Here is a 19,052-nt window from a genome sequence, read left to right as displayed (position 1 = left end):
AATGTTGCACGATCGTCGAGCTCACTGCTTTGTCTCGGATCTTTGTATTTGGAACTGATGCCCCTAAAGCATTCTGTAACCTAACTCTATTAATGCCCCAGTGGTGCGGAAGTCAGTGTGCCGCTCCTTGATAAATAGCGATGAAATGATCGTAGATAAAAATCGACTGCTGGATCACTCATCGGATCAGTGATTTTAGTCTCGAACGTTGCACGATCGTCTTGAACAAGTCTCCTTCTTGTACTCTGTGCATTTCTTTTTAGCCTTCGGTGCATGTCTGTGTACGCGACTGCTTGGTTGAAAACTTTTATCTCTTCTTGTGAAAATTTTCTCTCGAATATCCCCTTGCTGATCAACATTTTCGCATTATGTTATGATGATGCAATGTAAAGAAGAATGAAAAAAACAAAAACAACAGAAAATAAATAAGTTAGTGCACACAAAGAAAAGAAAAGAAATTAGTTAGTACAGGTAAGACAATCGATATATATAAAAATATTATTTAGAGATGAATATAACACCTACCCCATCATGATATCTACCCAAACATGCTTTCAATAGATAACAATCCTACCCGGACATGCTTTCTACCCAAAATTGATTTAATTTCAAGAAAATAATCCTAACCGCATGATATCTAGTTCGCATGCTTTTATTCTAAAAGAATAAATATATTCTACAAACTTTAAACAAAAGGTAAGGGTTTAGAAACATTCCTCCTTTGTGTACACCTATTTTAGGTACCTACTGACGGACAGAGGTTCGATATAACTATACCTAGGGTGACCATTCTACGGTTCACTATATGCATGGTTTCGGTTCTAACAGGAAAGGGGACTCGAATTGTCCTTGATGTCGGTGCCCCCTTGGGCTGCCAGACCCTCGATCCTCACCCATTACAGGTTTCAAACGGAACGAGTTCAATTCAAGGGGATTCATTGCCTTATACTCGTACGAGGAATAAATCCCTACGAAGGTATAAGGTATGTATCCCATGGGTTATTTGCTAAAACAATTTTTAATATTATTTTTTGTAAAACAATTAAATATTATTTTTAAAAACAATTATGACTTTAATTTGGAAAAAATGGGTGATTTTGAATTGATTTGAATAAAATTAAAAAGAGTCGCCATCAGCCTTTGGGTTAGGTAGGTCGAATACCTAAAAACGTCTTTTAAAACAATTTTAAGAAAAATCATTTTTTAAGACAAGATTCGGTCTGCGTTACCAAAGATTCATTTAAATGGATTAGGGAGTCGGTTACGTGCGGGGAAGGGTAAACACCCCCACAACGCCCAAAATTGGTACTGTGTTGCTTACACATCGTTGTAAATGGTGGAAATTATAAATCAAATATAAAGTTAAAATATGATCTATTTATCGAACGTTGATTAATTTGCTTCGAATTAAATAATTAGAGAAAATTCTTTAACTCGAAAAGAAATCTCGAAATTAGCAATCCTCCATCGGGAAAGCTAACTCGACTATTTCTCATCTATAAAGAATATTTCCCTCTTGATAAAATGTGAATCGAATATGAATAAAATTGACGTTTGCATACAACAAAATAAATTGATTAACTAAAACATGAATCGAAAATAAAATGGAAAAGAATTTGAAGTTTATATTTACATAAAGTAAAATAAATTACTATTTAAAATAACACACATTGCATCATTTGCACAAATTAACAAAATATACTCAACTTATTTTAAGTTACTATGTCGTTAAATGCCGTATCGGATCGCACCACTTCGACCAAGTGATACTTTCCACGCTCATTCTACGCATACGTGTTCTTAAAAGTATTTGGACAATATTTAAATAAAGAAAAATGGAAATAAATAGAAATAGAAATATGTGAAATAAATATTTACAACAAATAAAATTAAACATATTTAATTACATATGGTACAAATAGATACATAACATGAAAAATGTACATACATAGGGGATTAAAATAAAAGAAAATTAATATTACAAACCAAACTATAATGACAAAAAAGTACTTTGAATTACAAAACCCAAAATAACAACATATAAACTCAAAGGACCAAAATAGTACAAACATGAATTTCAAAGGACTAAAATGAAATAAATAGAAAGATGAAGGGATTAAGCGGTAAATAAAAAACAGAGCCAGAATCAAAATATTAAACATTTACAAGCACTAGAAATGAAAATAAACCATAAACAACATCTAGGACTAAACTGCAATAACCAAAAACATGAAGGCCGAATCATAATTAAACCAAAAGTAAGGTAATGACTAAAATAATAGATTTATAACTATCATAGCCAAATTTGAATATCAGAGAAAGTACACAACACCTAAGATCAGTGACTAAAATATAATATTTATAAATGTCAGAGATAAATTCGAAACTCAGCCACAATACATAACATATAAACTCAGGGGCTAAAATGAAACTATTACAAACATTGGGACCAAAGTCAAATATCCACAAAAATGACATAACATACATTAGTAGGACTAAAATATAAACAAGGGAACATAGATGCCCAAAACAAAAGAAAATAAAATAGACATTAAACCAAACATCAAACAATGACTAAAATAGAATATATACGAATATGATGACCAAACTCAAATAACAGTAAAGATAATAAAATGCATGGGATCAGTGGTTAAATTAAAATATTTGAAAATATTAAATCCAGAATCAAATATAGACAAATATGATAAAACATGAACAGGGACTAATATATAACATTTGCAAATTTCAGGACCAAATCCGAATATCAAAGGAAAATGCACAATAAACTGAAACAGTGACTAAAACGAAATAAATATAAATATCACAACCAAATTATAATATCAGCAAACATAATATACAAATTAATGACTGAAATGCAATCATTAAAAACTAAAAGGCTCGAAATAAAACAATAATAATTTCATTAAATGACTTAAATAAAGCATTACAAAGGAGAAGGGACCTAAACTGTAGTTACCCCATGCTTGCAAAACACGGGTGCCCAGACCCTTGAAACGGCGCCGTTTGGTCAAATTACATAAGCCCAAAAACGGGCATTCATTCATCCATCCTCTCATTTGCCTCTCATCCAAAGAAAACAGAAGTGAGAGAGTTTTAAAACTCTCTCAACTTCTTCACATCGGGGAAGAAAGGGCCGCCTCATACCGGCGGCCATCCCGGAGGCCCATGACGGCCGGCACGGCAGTGCCCGGCGGTCGGAGGAAGTAAACAGTCTCAAAAGACCCCCCTCCTTTACCCTCAACCCGAAAATCACCCCTACCTAACCTAAAACCGACCCTAAACCCTTAAATCTAAGGTATACCTTTTGAGAAAACAAGAAACCGGTGACCCTTCCTCCTCTCGATGACTTCTCCGATCAAGGTATGGTCTCCTCCCTCTCTATTTCCCTCTTGGTTTTTTTATTTTTTTTTGTTTGGTTCGAGTAGTTCTCTTTTTCTTGTTTTTTTTTCTGGTTTTTTTTTTCTCCCTGAACCCGAATGCCCCCCGTTTTTTCTCTGTTCTCTGCTCTTAACACCCTTGAATACCCCATCTTGTCTGGTTGCATGCTTGATTTATTAGGGGTTTTGAATGAAATCATGAAGCCTACGGGGTATGGGGATTGCTTCTCTGATTTGGTACGATTGAATCCCGAAAAAATCGGGATTTAGAATGATATTTTAATGGGTTTTAGATTTGATATATTTTTTGACTGATTTGGGCACTGTGGATGACGTTCAGTTACTGTTTGGAAGCTGGATGACAACGGCGGTGGCTTGGGATCGTCGGCGGCACTCACTCGGCTGAGAGGCTAAAAGGCGACGACGGCTGAGCTTCAATTTAGGGTTTAAAACCCTAACTAGGGTCCCTTTGGACCGTTGGATCAAATCTGATCCAACGGCTGAAATCTCGAGCGGCTGGTGCCTTAGAGTGAAACCCTAACCGGGTATGGGTCAACTTGTTGGGCTTGGATGGGTCGGATCCGGAGCAGCTGGGCCTGATTCAGGTCAAGTATTGTAATTGGGTTGACTGGGTTGATGTACTGGGCCTCAAAAATTGGCCTGCAAAAATAATAATAATAATAATTAATAAACATAATAATAATAACAATAATAATAACAATAATAATAATAATTAAAATTAGATAGAAAAGACCCGGACAAAAACGGGTGTCTACAGTGGTATTGTTAGTTTAATAGTTATATATAAATTATTTGACATGTCAAAAAAACATAGGAGTTGTTTATAAATGAAAGAACGATCGGTTAAACTTTTTAAGTCATTAGAAATTTGTTCAAAAGGTTTGAGTAATCTTTTGGCAAGGTTCGGTAAATTTTAGAAACATAATGTCCTAAATAATTGGACGATGATCTTCGTTAATTTTTTAAAACAAAAAGGACATCTTTTTTTAAATAAAACTGAGTGAACCATATTATTCTTGGAGTCAAATATTTTTAATAAAAGTTAATTCATTTAAAATAAATTATATAAATGAAATGATCATAATTTAAATTTATATTTGACTTTGAAAATTCACTACTAAGACAATGTATAATCAATTAGGTATCAATCTTGAGCGTTGTAACATTTTGATCATTTCCCATCAATCTTGAGCGTTGTAACATTTTGATCATTTCCCATACATGGCTGACTCTCAGAACCATTTTTAATTGGTGTATGGTCCCTTGTTGCTTGACATGGAGCCGATAATATCAACGATTGGAAAACGATGTTTAGGGAGTAGAGTTTTTTTTGTTGTTTTTTTTTTGTATAAATGATGAGTATGATATAATCATATATGTATGAATTCTTTATGGTGAATGTGGTTCTTAATGCATTCTAGTGTGACTAAAAAATGCATGAAAGAAAGATAATAGTAATTTACTAATCAGTAGATTAACTTAATTAGGAAATATGATAGGCGAAAGATACGATTACAATAAATGCTCTAAGTTGATAAATGCATTTTAAGCACATTTTAATGAACATAGAATTATGATGTACTTCTAGGTCAAGTATATCATATTACTAGTTTAATAGTTACGTAAAAATTATTTGATATGTCAAAAGTTGCGCAGGATTGTTTATGATTGAAACAACGGGTACTTAAACCTTTTAAATTATTAGAAACTTGATCAAAAGATTTGGATAACCTTTTGATAAGGTTTTATAAGTTTTAGAAGCATAAAATGACAAAAGGACTAAACCTATTTAAGAAATTACATGAAAATAACACATGGGTCAAATCAATGAGTATATTTCTATTTAGATATTATTTCAAAAATTTTAGAGGCATTCAAGTGTGTGTTTGTGGTGAGCGCGCGGTATGTGGGTGCATGTGCATGGTGTGTGGGTACGTGCGTGCGTGTGAGTTCAATTTCTTTTCCTTGATACTTGTTAAGGCCTTTTTTGCATCATTCTCAGATTCTACCGACTTGAATGCACTTCCTTGAACTTCAACAATTATTTCTTTTTTTCTCGGTAAATATTATATTATTTATAATTGAAAGCCAAAGTCGTACTTATGAGTCTCATTAAAATCCTCTTTAACCTAATTGTACTACATAAGTCTCATTAAAAACAATTATTGGGTGGAGCCAAATTCACCTCACATTCCATGTAAGAATCTTCATTCTGCAGCAAATATCCTTCTTTCCCGACCCCCTACCACCCAATAAACCTTCCTTAATCTTTTTCTAATATTTTTCTAATAAAGCCAACTCGTTCACCACCTCTCCCATCACCAATCACTTGAATCCCTAGTTTTTTATCCAAAGCCAAAGTATTCTCAGCTTCTTTGATCGTCTTCGACCACTTTGCTCTAATATCTGAGTCGGAAAGAGACCTCCATGATAACTTTGAAGACGACAAAACTACTTTCTTAACCTTATTATTCTTACGTGCTCGATCTCTTTTCATCCTATCTGCAACTAAGAGAACCTTATCTTAAAGATCGAGGAGCGACCCGCACTTCATTGCTTTCTTACTTATCGCCGTCTTGTTTAATTTTGGAAAGAAATTGTCATAATCGGCTTCCCAAAAATAATTATTACTAATATCTTTCTTCAATATCTCTAAATTTGAATTATTATTAGAACATGCGTTGAACTTTTCGTTACACGTAATGGCCCTTAATTCTTTACTTGGATCTTGACCACCCACATACTTTTTAGACATAACCTCGAAGCCCATGCACCTTATATCTTTCTTCAATTGTAACTTATTCTGCTATCTGTGGTTACGAGATCCGAAATCCCAAAAGAATTTCCACTTTATTACTTGGTGGCGACACGTATACTTGAGTGATTACTATAGTATATTTAAGAGCATCATGTACCTCCTTATCTTCATCATTACAACACATAAGTTCTTTCTTCCCAATACAATCTTCATTGAATGAGGTTTCCTTTTCTGTCGATTATTCTTTTGTAAGCATCTATCTTTGACGAAGAAGCCATCGACGAGTTATTTTCCAGATACCTTACCGATCCCACACCCATTTTCCTTATCTCCTCCAATTGCTTTGGACTGTTATGTTTGGCTTGAAAGTTGGAAAAATTGAAAGTTGGCAAAATTGAAAGTTGGCAAAGTTAAAAGTTGGCAAAATTGAAAGTTGACATCTTTGGTTGGTGGCTAACTTGTACACATTGAAAATTTCTTTGGTAGGTGGCGAACTTGTGCCCATAGGAATTTCATCTTTGGTCCCTAAAATATTAGGTTATTTATAAGTTTAGTCCTTAAAGCTTAACTATAAATAGACCTAAGTATTTCATTAGAAATCATCCCAAAACAAATTCTCTCGTCCACTTGTTTTCTTCATTGTCTCACTTTGGGAATTCTAAAGAATTCAATTTGTTGTAATATTTGTTGATAGTGAAGTTATCATCCAGTGAGGTGCCCGAGGAGTAGACGATATTCTCGTCGAACCTCATAAATTTGGTGTATTATCTCCTTTATTGTTCTTTATTCGGTTTTTCAATTGTGTTTTAATATTCAATAGTTTGACGAGTTTATCCGCTGTGCAACCTTTGGTGGTTTTGATATTGACATTTTAGGTCAATTTTGTAACAACGTTCGTGTGGGAAATAACACGGTTTCCCTAAGAATTAGTATCAGAGCTTCGGTTGAAGTTATCTCGGTGGTCCCGTTGCTAAAAATATACAATTCGTGCTATTGAATATTGTTTGTTAGAATTAAAATGCCGAAATACAGGTCAGTTGAGACATCAAGCTCTTCATATGGACCGGTGAGGAGGATGATGTCAAATGCAAATTTCTCGGTGAAGTTGTTCGATGGATCCGATCATTTTGGCATGTGGCAAGGCGAGGTGTTAGACGCTTTATTCCAATAAGGTTTAGACATTACCATTGAGGAAGAAAAGCCCGTAGATACGAAGGAGAAAGAATGGGGAACAATCAATCGTTTGGCGTGCAACACGATTCGATATTGTCTTTCCAGGGAACATAAGTATGGCTACAAGAAAGAGACTTCTGCAAGTAAGATGTGGAAAGCATTGGAGAAAAAATTCCTAAAGAAAAGCTCTCAGAATCATCTCCACATGAAGAAAAGATTGTTCAGATTTGATTATCAACCAGACACCAGTATGAATGAACACATCACTGCATTCAATGAGCTAGTGGAAGACTTATTGGGCATGAATGAAACTTTCAAAGATGAAGATTTGGCTTTGATGTTGTTGTTTCTAGATGAATTTGAGCACCTTGAGACAACGTTACTTCATGGTAAGGATAATGTTACCCTTAAAGATGTAACTGCTTCTTTGTATAGTTATGAGCTCAGGAAGAAAACCAAGAAGGAGAGCAAGTACGAAGCAGCGGAGGCCATGGTGGCAAGAGGTCGCTCGAAAAGTCAAAAGCCAAAGTAGAGAGGGAGATCAAAGTTGAAGTCTAGACTGGGAAAAGATGAATGTGTCTTTTGTGATGAGAAAGACCATTGGAAGAAAGATTGTCAGAAGCTGAAGAAGAAAGGATGCTCCAGATGCATGTGTTGCAGAGCATGATGCAAATGACTGACATATCATTGGTTACTTCGTCAACAACATTCCATTCAGATGAATGGATATTAGATTCGGGTTACACCCATCATATGTCCCTAATCGGGAGTTGTTCTTCAATTTAGTAGAACTAAATGCAGGAGTTATTTATATGGGCAATGACAATGCCTGTAAAACTATTGGGATAGGTTCAATTCGATTAAAGAATAAAGATGGATCAACCAGAGTTCTAACTGATGTCCGATACATGCTCAGTTTGAAGAAAAATCTCATCTTATTGGGAGCCTTGGAATCCAAAGACTTAGTAGTCACTATGAGAGATGGAATTTTAAAAGTCTCATCTGGCGCACTTGTGACGATGAAGGGCATCAGGAAAAATAATTTGTATTACTACCAAGGTAGTACAATTATTGGAGCAGTTGCAGTAACTTCTGGAGGTGATGATTTGGACATAACCCAGTTGTGGCATATGCGATTGGGACATGTTGGAGAGAAATCCTTGCAAATTATGACGAAAAAACGATTATTGAAATGTGCAAAGGCTTGCAAATTGAACTTTTGTGAGCATTGTGTCCTGGGAAAGCAGAAAAGAGTAAAGTTTGGCACCACTATACATAATACAAAAGATATTATGGATTATATTCACTCAGATATATGGGGTCCTTCAAAAACATCATCTTTGGGAGGAAACCATTATTTTGTAACTTTTGTAGATGACTTTTACAGAAGAGTTTGGGTGTATCCGATGAAGTGCTTCGATTTTTTCTTAAATGGAAAAATATGATCAATAACCAGACTGGTAGAAAGATCAAACTTCTTAGGACGGATAATGGAGGGGAATATAAAAGTTACCCATTCTTTGACGTTTGCCATGAATATGGTATTGTTCGACACTTAAGTTCGATGTCTGTTGTCTAATGATGAGTTAAGTAAGACATTTTGGGCTGAGGTTGTGACATATGCTAGCCATCTCATCAATCATCTTCCATCATCAGCGATAGGAGGAAAAACACCATTGGAGGTATGGTCTGGAAAACCTGCTACTGATTATGTTTCCTTACATGTATTTGGATCAACTGCTTATTATCATGTGAAGGAATCCAAGCTTGATCTGAGAGCAAAGAATGCTCTCTTTATGGGAATCACCCATGGAGTGAAGGGATTCTGCCTTTGGTGTTTAGACACCAAGAAGATAATTTGTAGCAGAGATGTTACCTTTGATGAATATGCCCTAGTAAAGAAGGTAATAAATGAAGCTGTATAGACAAGTAGTACTCCGCAACAGGTGGAGCATACTCCAAAACAGGTGGAGTTTCAGCAGACGATGATCCCAAAAGTTGATGCAGCTGATTCTTCAACTCCAATAGAAGAATTAGAAGATGAAGAGGTTCAAACCCAAGAACCATTGGAGGCACCAGAATCACTTGTAGTTACAAGGCCATGGAGAGAAATTCGTAGACCTGCTCGATTTGTTGATATGGTGGCCTATGCTCTTCCAGTTGTTGATGATAATATCCCTATCACTTACTAAGAAGAAATACAAAGCTTGGGAAGTGATTAGTGGAAAAGTGACATGGATGAAGAAATACAATCTCTCCAAAAGAACAACACTTGGAAACTGACACAATTACCGAAAGGTAAAAGAGCAATTGGATGCAAGTGGGTATTTACAAATAAATATGGATCTCATAGCAAGAAAGAAGTTCGCTACAAGGCAAGGTTGGTAGCTAAAGCCTACACTCAAAAGGAGGGAATTGACTACAATGAAGTAATTTCTTCTATTGTGAAACATTCCTCCATTAGAATATTCTTGCCCTTGGTAGCACAGTTGAATTTGGAGATAGCTCAACTTGATGTAAAGACGGCTTTCTTGCACGGTGATTTAGAAGAGGAGATCTATATGACTCAACCAGAAGGATACAAAGATGGTGGTTGTGAGAAATGGGTTTGTAAGCTGAACAAATCACTATATGGATTGAAGCAATCTCCGAGATAGTGGTACAAGCGATTTGATAGCTTTATGAGGAGGCAAAAGTACACTATAAGCAAATATGATCATTGTGTGTATTTACAAAAGCTCAAAGTTGGATCTTTAATTTATCTTCTCTTGTACGTTGATGGTATGTTAATCGCTTTGAAGAGTCAAAAGGAGATAGACAAATTAAAGGCTCAGTTGAATCATGGGTTTGAGATGAAAGATCTAGGTGAGGCCAAGAAGATTCTTGGTATGGAGATAAGCAGAGATATACATAGAGGGAAGCTTTGTTTAACTTAGAAGAAGTATCTGAGAAATGTATTACAATGTTTTGGCATGAATAAAAATACCAAACATGTAAGTATTCCACTAGCTTCTCATTTGAAACTTAGTTCTTAGTTATCTCCTAAAACTAACGAAGAACGAGAGTATATGGTAAAAGTTCCATATGCTAATGCAGTTGGGAGCTTGATGTATGCAATGGTGTGTACGCGTCCTGACATTTCATAAGCAGTTGGAGTTGTGAGAAGGTACATGCATGATCCTGGAAAATGAAATTGGCAAGCTGTGAAATGGATTATACGGTATCTCCAACAAATCATGGATGTTGGTTTAGTTTTTGAATAGGATGAAACACTTGGTCAATGTGTGGTTGGATATGTTGATTCCAACTATGCTGGTGATTAGGATAAGCGTCGATCAACTACTGGGTATTTGTTTACTCTTGCTAAAGCCCCAGTAAGTTGGAAGTCTACTTTGCAATCTACAGTGGCTTTGTCTACTACAGTGGCAGAATACATGGCAGTTTCAGAGGCTGTGAAGGAAGCAATTTGGCTTAACGAGTTGATGGAAGACTTGGGAGTTGTTCAAAGTCACATTAGTCTCTATTGTGATAGTCAGAGCGCTATTCACTTAGCGAAAAATCAAGTCTACCATTCAAGGACTAAGCATTTCGACGTGAGGTATCACTTTGTGCTAGAAATCTTTGAAAAAAGAAAGATTCTACTTTAGAAAATTGCAACAGCAGAAAAAACTACAGATATGATGACCAAGGTGGTAACAGTAATCAAGTTCAATCATTGTTTGAACTTGATTAATATCCTGAAAGTATGAACACCTTCGGGTGTGTGACTCTTGTGAGCGCAATTAAAGGCACTACATTAAAATAATTTCATCAAATTTGAGTTGAAAAAGTTGAGTAGGCTTGGTAATTTCAAGCCAAGGTGGAGATTTGTTATGTTTGACTTGAAAGTTGGAAAAATTGAAAGTTGGCACAGTTGACATCTTTGGTTGGTGGCTAACTTGTACACATTGAAAATTTCTTTAGTAGGTGGCCAACTTGTGCAAATGGGAATTTCATCTTTGGTCCCTAAAATATTAGGTTATTTATAAGTTTAGTCTTTAAAACTCAACTATAAATAGACCTAAGTATTTCATTAGAAATCATCCCAAAACAAGTTCTCTCTTCCTCTTGTTTTCTTCATTGTCTTACTTTGGGAATTCTAAAGAATTCAATTTGTTGTAATATTTATTGATAGTAAAGTTACCATCCGGTGTGGTGCCCGAGGAGTAGACGATATTCTCGTCGAACCTCGTAAATTTGGTGTGTTTTCTCCTTTATTGTTCTTTATTCGGTTTTTCAATTGTGTTTCAATATTTAATAGTTTGACGGGTTTATCCGCTGTGCAACCTTTGGTGGTTTTGATCTTGATATTTTAGGTCAATTTTGAAACTACGTTCGTGTGGGAAATAACCCGGTTTCCCCAACATGGACTTCTGTTTAAGAGACCCAATCAATTGTACCAGCGAGCTATCGTTAAAACCTGATTACCTAACACGTACTCCATACTTCATATTCTCCATTACAATATCAACCACCTCTTAAATTCGTGAAATCTGATTAGCTGTCACAGCATAGTTACTTTCTCACAATCCAACTAATGTCTCACGTTCTCTCCATATGCTTTAAACTTTCCCCACGGATCAGCTAGCCTTCTCAACATGGTTTCGTTTCGACAATGCAATGGTATCCCTGAGAATTCCAACCAAGTCACCCTTTCCACTTAAGTGAATGCTTCTGTCCAAGGTTTGATTTCGACAAATATCTCTTATAGATAAGACCAATGGAGGTCTTCCATCAAGAACAAATCTTCATCTTCAATGGTAAGTAAAAACGATTTTCCTCCTAGTCTTTGAACTTGAATTTCCCCAAGCCCCCAACCTTGTAGCCTACTTACAATGCTCCCCACACTACAAACAGTTGCCATAAAACCAACCAGACACCTCCTATTCTTCCATATTTCTTTATCTTCACAATATCCAATGATACTTTTTTTAACTAAATCATTCTGGTTGTTGTTCTCCCCCTGCTACGTCTCTATAAGTGGCGGCCAAACTACTTTTGTCCTTATACCGTATTCTTGATCTGAATTTTCCCCATCATTGACTTATTATTGAGCCTAGCCATTACCACAGCTTTACGAATACCATAGATCTTAAGACTGTTGAATCTCTCGATCATTCTCATGGCTTCGATCCTACTTCTCGCTCGAACAAAAGCAAACCTTGTCCCTCCTCTACTTCGTTTACTTGCAATGAACACATTTCAAACCTCTCCATGTCTACCAAAGATCTTCCATAATCCTTGCCAGTGTACCAACGATGGCAGATTATCCTTAAACAACGATACTCCACCTCTATAATCCATTCTTGTTGCATCAACTTTTCTTGTATCAAGTTGTACCTCTGAAAATCTTAAGAAGATTCATTATCATTACACATTTTAAGAATATTTAATATGTGTCCCAACATATAAACATCAGGCACAAATATTTTGAATAAAATAAAATATTTGAACAACATAATCTTTTACTCAAATATTTTTTTCCAGGAATTCCAAAGATTGTCAACCCTGAATGTAACCCCCAGACCGATGCGGGTAACCCGATCCGATCCGGGAAGTCATATTAGGGCCACCGGAGTGACCCACTGTAATTATAGCGGAAAATTTAAAACTTTTTATCAGAACATGTAAACTTATAAAATCAGTTTTCACTATTTAAAAATAAAACAGATTTCCAAACTCGTATATAAATCAAAATACAATTACATGCCCCCTAATCACATGTACCATATTCTGCATCAACGCCGGAAGAACTCCTTTACTGAAGTCGATAGATGCACTGGTACAATTCTTTTAACCTGAAAAGGTGAGTAATAGAGTGAGCTTTGAAAAGCTCAGTAATACAGAACTACCAGATGATGCTGAAGAACGTGCATATACAGATAAACATATATATCCTTATTATTTCCGAACATTTATAGATTTTTATGCTGAGCAGAGATCCTACTGATATTTTAGATGGTAACGGATAATGAGCTTTTAGTTCAGACAAATATTTCGGATGACTGAGTTCAGGAGATCAGAATAGGTTATCTAGTGTGTTCCGAAAAACCATGTAACTTTTCAGATCTTTTTAAAACATATATATATATATACCCCCATCCCAACACATCATAATGTGTAGGTTCCCCAGAACCATACACCCAACCCAACACATTATATAAGGCCCTGAGCACAAAGCCGAGGAACCTGCGAAACTTCTTCCTTCAACAATACCCCCTAATTAAAACGTTTTTCGTCCGTAAACGGATATATCAAAAATCAAAACATAAATCAGGTCAAGTATCATATCAGAAATCAGGTCAAATAACATATCAGAATCCAAGTCAAGTATCAGATCAGAATCCATGTCAGATATCAGATCAGAATCCATGTCAAGTATCAGATCAAAATTCAAATCGAAAATCAGATAAAATATTCATGTGAGTAGGGAACACACCAGAGTTTATGAACATTATTTAGAGGGACTAGATAATCTTATAAGGCAGAGAAACACATATCTTCAGTTTACCGATAGAATGTCGGTATTTAGGATCACTATAGGAATATTTCAATAACTATCGAAATCATTAGTTATTCAGAATGTGAATTATCAGGATCATATCTTATTCGGACAGTTTTCAGAAGTTGTACGTAATCAGAAGGGTATTCAAGATCTTTTACATCCATATCAATTGAGTGGATAATCGAACAACTTAACAACAAAGATTCAGAACCTTAACAATCTATGTCGATTGATCGCATTATCGAACAACTCTTAGATGAATAGTTCCCATAACTAATACTTATCGACTAGTCATTTCGTGTCCTTCTAGGGTATTTACACTTTAATACCAAAAATTCTTATCCATAGATCATCTTCGGAATCATCAATAAATAGATCTTCCAATGTATTTATTTCATTTTTACACTTCCACTATATCATGAAATACTGATGTGATTGATTTATAGTTCATGATCCAGAAGAACAGTACATCGTGTATGTTCATTAACGTTTCCAGACTCATCCAAATCACTTATTAAAATCTTAGTCATTGAGGTTACTTATTTCACTTAGTAGTCAAATCCATTCCAATTACTTCAGAGTTTTTCAGATTAATTTGGACGTCTCTAAATTTCAGATACATATTGTACTTCTGTTCAGTTCGGTCTTCGTGGTTGATTTGTCAGACAAATATCCAATTCTTAGTGCTTAACGCGATCTAGAGTTGAGCTGAGCTGAATACTTCCAAAATTATCATCGAGCCAAACTTGAAAAGACGAACACGCATTCCAGTAATATCTATGTCGTTCAGGTATTGACAGAGCTTTAGGGTTGATCTACTCACTTAAGTTTTGTTCCATAACTTTTAAAGGTAGTCTAACACCTATGCTTATTTGGATTCCTTAATTAATCCAAGACATTTACATAATATAGGCCATAAGGGTATTTTGGTAATTTTGGTGTTCAGTTTTATTCCATTCATTTCAGACCTCGAGGATATCCAATCATTCTTGAGTTTGGTGGTATTCTTGGGTCATTTATATTACAGGGGTATTTTGGTCATTGTATAGATTCAGTGTACTTTAATCATTTTATTCTGTCTGATCTTACTATTAAATTCAATCTTATCATTTATTTCAGTCCTTTCGAACAATTCTGACAACAGAACACCCCCGATAAATTGTTCTTCAGGTATTTACTCATAACTCGGATATTTTCGGGTCAAGTGCATTCTCAGATTTTTTCTATCTCTTAAGGGCATTTCCGTAATTTCTTAACCAGATAATTTCGATATTAGCTCTTAACGAAAATAATATAATTCAGAGATCCTATAATTAATTACTTTTCTTGAACACTCTCTGATCTTGAAACGGTTCTCTTAACAGACTTCTAGTATCATTCACAAACTCTCATAGGATTAAAACCAGTTATCCATAATTTCCAAATAAAACTAACATTTCTTATGCACATCAGTAGTTATATCGGATCAATATGTCTTTTCATAGTTATTAACCAACTTCTAGGAACAATTCTTATCATCCTACAACATAAGGGTATTTTCGTAATTTTACCCTACTAGAGTATTCTCATAATTTCTCATCCAAGTACCTTTAACATTTAACCTTTGATGAAATAAATTCTAAGTTGCAGATACAGGGCTGATTTCTTTATCAATAATCACAAACTTGTAATTTAATCTAACAATTCCTCAATCTCTTATATTAGTCATTCGATCCGTAATCAGTTATCGAATTTCTACCACATTCATATCGAGTGTATAATTATTCAACTCCATAAAAGTGACCAACATTATCTTATTCATGCATTTACCAATATCAACATGTTCCATAAAGCATAAAGAGGTAGTAAAGTATTACCTCGATTTTCGTGCAATACTGACCGACCATAAAAATTCCATTCGAACGCTTTTGATCTTCAATTCAACTTCCAATAATTCCTCAGATACATATCAACATAAATTATATCAGAAACGGAGCTTATTTGCGATAAACGGATCGAATCGGATGATAAATCAGTGAAAGACAGCTTACCGGGTTCGAATTTGGCGAAACGGACTTCGGATTCGGATTCAGGATATCGAAAGCATAAAATATGACTTTTCGGAAATTTGGAATTTTTGGTCAAAATCAAAGTCAACGGGTTTGACCGGCAATTTCGAGGCCTTCGATTTCGAATTTCGAAAACGGACAGCGGAATCAGATTTGGAACGTCGAAAAATGTCAAGATAGGTATACTCGGTCGAAGTCAAAGGTCGTTTAATGCCCGGTCAAAGCCGATCAAAGTTTTGGTCAACAGTGGTCAACGCCGGTCAACGGTTAACGGTCAACGGGTCGGATCAACGTGTCGGGTCAGGTCAACAGGTCGGGTAAACTGGTCGGGTTCGGGTCGGGTTATGACCGGTCAAACCGGTCAACTATGCACCAAAACCGGTCAAACCGGTCATTTGAACCATCCCCACGCGCAGTGGCGGCGTGTGGGGCCCCTTCCGGCTGCCTAAAAATCACGGAAAAAATCTTAAAAATTATTTTTAGCGATTTCGAGATACTTACAAAGCTCGGTTCAAATTTTTGAACGCGGAGAGCTCGATTTCAACTAATCGGAAACTTTGACCGCTTCACCTCCACACGCGCCACCGCCGCCGGAGCAAAGGGAGGACACCGGTGGACTCGAAACGGCACAAGGAACACGATGGTGCGGGAGGTGTCGTAAACGGATGACCCGATTGTCGTGAATCGATGAAAAACCAACTAAAACCGAATTATTACCGACGATACTTCCGACTGAAATTAACGACGAACAGCGATGATTCACGACAAAAGGTTTGAGGGGTTTTGTTCCTCGCTCAACAACGAACACAATGGTGATTTCGGCTCGTCGATCGATGATCGGACGACGAGTAGATCGAAGTTGAAAGTTGGTTGGCCGGGAGAGGAAAGCTGAGAAAATAAACTGGAAAGTGGGCACGGCAATTGGGATTTATAATTCATCCCATAATAAAAATGGGTAAACCATGAGTTTAGTCACTGAACTTCCTACACTTCTTAAACTGGTCTGTTAACTTTTAAATTTTATAATTTAATCCTCAATTTCTTTCAAAAATACCAATTAAATCCACCAATTTATATTTTCTTAAATTTAACCCCTAAATCAGGGTGTTAATTCTCAATCTTCTTTTGCTCACTCATTCTTCAATATCTCTAGGAGATGATAAGATCTTAAAAAATATAGAGAAAAAGAAAGAGTTTGAAGGCTTATATGGAAACAGAAGCAAAAAAGTAATCATATGATATACATAGAAACCTCTTTTGTTTATATATTAACAAAAGAAAATGAAGAATAGAAAAAACAAATAAAATTAAAAAAATGAGAATAGACGATGTTTAGTGGGTGAGAAGTTATACTTAAACTATTTGATTAGGCAATAGTGGCAGCCTTCCTCAATTGGTCCCTGATCAAGTTCTCAAGTTAAAGCAACTCACTGTCCTTACACTTGCTGAGACGAACAAGGTATTGTAGTTGAGTTAAGAGGGCATTTGATCATCTAAATATGCTATAGTTGCCAGCTCGTTCCATTTTAGTGGTTATAGTTATTTTGATATTCATTGAACGTGCCACTTTGACTTCGTAACGTGAAGAAACCAAGTCTTTATATATCTTGAAAAATTTAATGCCTTTCTGAATGTGTTATTCCACTTTCTAATTGAAATGGATATACCTTTTGTCGACAATGGCACTATAGGTTGTAAATATGGTTGATCAAGTCCATTGGATGTTTTGTTGAACTTTAAGACTTTATTATGTTCATATAACTTATTATGATTTATGTATGTTTTATCGTATGCGAACAAATTAACTCTAAAGTTGCATGTTATATTAAAGAATTTAAGTGTTATTCTTGTTGTTACTTTTTTACATTCATTGTTGTGTTCGAATAAGTTTTTTTTTGTGTTTGTGTTGTGTTTATGTTAATTTATTATGTTCGTTTATGTTCGTTTATCATTTAAATGAACGAACATGAACAAACTATATTCCTTAATGAGCGAACATGAACAAAAAAAATTTTGTTCATTTATGTTCGTGTTCGTTTATGTTCGTTATTTATTAAATGAACGAACATGAACATACCTCCGTTCGTGTGCGTTCGGTTCGTTTACAGGCCTGAAAACCATAGAGATAATAGAGTTCACCTTAACGATCTTCTCCTAAAATCAACCCCCAATCCCTAAACCAAATACTTTGGGCATTTAGGTCATACATGTTTCTTTTTGCGATATTGTGATGGAAACACAATGGAAACATGGTGGCACCGACCACGCTAACAGTTTTGCGCAGGTGGGGGGACATTTTTACAGTTTTGTGCATGGAAACGTGGCTGCCACCAACGATGATGCCCTTGCGAGAGAGGAGCATTCAACTGATCCAACTCAAGGAAGCATCGCTAAACCTCATTGGCCGACTCCAAAGTTGTTTGGCCGGTGAAAGTGGATTGTTGGAAGGCAGAGGTTCTGCCACTGTGGAGTGAAAATTTGGGTTTGAAGTTTGTATCTCGGGAATAAGGATTATGATTCATAGATTAGGATATGAGATGGATTTAGATTATTCTAAATTCTTTAATTTTAAATCTTCCACGGTATTAAATAATAATAAAATATGCCATAGAGATAATACTAATAAAATAATCCATGTCATCATAGAGGACCAAAACATGAGCAATATGAAAGTTGAGTGATTAAATTGAAAAGTTTAAAGTTCAATGATCAAAATAGGAGAGAAAAGATAGTTGAGTGAGGCATAATATAATTTATCCTTATATTAAAAAGTACATAGTAAATTGCCTCGTTAGTAATGTAATTAACACAATCATATATAACTATATATTGTTTTATTTTGGAAGGAATCACAAGATACAATTAATTTTAATGATTAATTGATCTAATGTTTTAATTTGGAACAATATAAAATTATTAAATTAATTCCGTATTATTTTAATTCTTCCATCCACGAGAAAAAAATATCGCTTAAGCTGTAACTTTTCACAATTTATTTCTCAACTATTATTAATAATTCGAACAACAATCCGTTAATGAGATAATTTGATACAGCAAAGGGAACAGTTGGACTTCCATGATGTAGGGGGAAAATTGTAAATTAATTCCTT

General features: G+C 35.3%; 1 long non-coding RNA gene across 1 annotated transcript; it reads left to right on the top strand.

Annotated features, from left to right (window-relative positions):
• Nucleotides 1–2,052: 2,052 nt before the first annotated feature.
• Nucleotides 2,053–18,682, top strand: LOC120184605. Its single transcript, XR_005522044.1, has 3 exons — nucleotides 2,053–2,062; nucleotides 7,745–7,750; nucleotides 18,591–18,682. It is a non-coding gene; the product is annotated as an uncharacterized LOC120184605 (long non-coding RNA).
• The last annotated feature ends 370 nt before the right edge of the window (nucleotides 18,683–19,052 follow it).

This window comes from Hibiscus syriacus, unplaced genomic scaffold, assembly GCF_006381635.1.
Source record: "Hibiscus syriacus cultivar Baekdansim isolate YM2019G1 unplaced genomic scaffold, ASM638163v2 tig00112925_pilon, whole genome shotgun sequence".
Classification (NCBI taxonomy): domain Eukaryota; kingdom Viridiplantae; phylum Streptophyta; class Magnoliopsida; order Malvales; family Malvaceae; genus Hibiscus; species Hibiscus syriacus.
The sequence above is the reverse complement of the archived record's forward strand: the minus strand, read 5'-3'. Positions and strand labels throughout refer to the sequence as shown.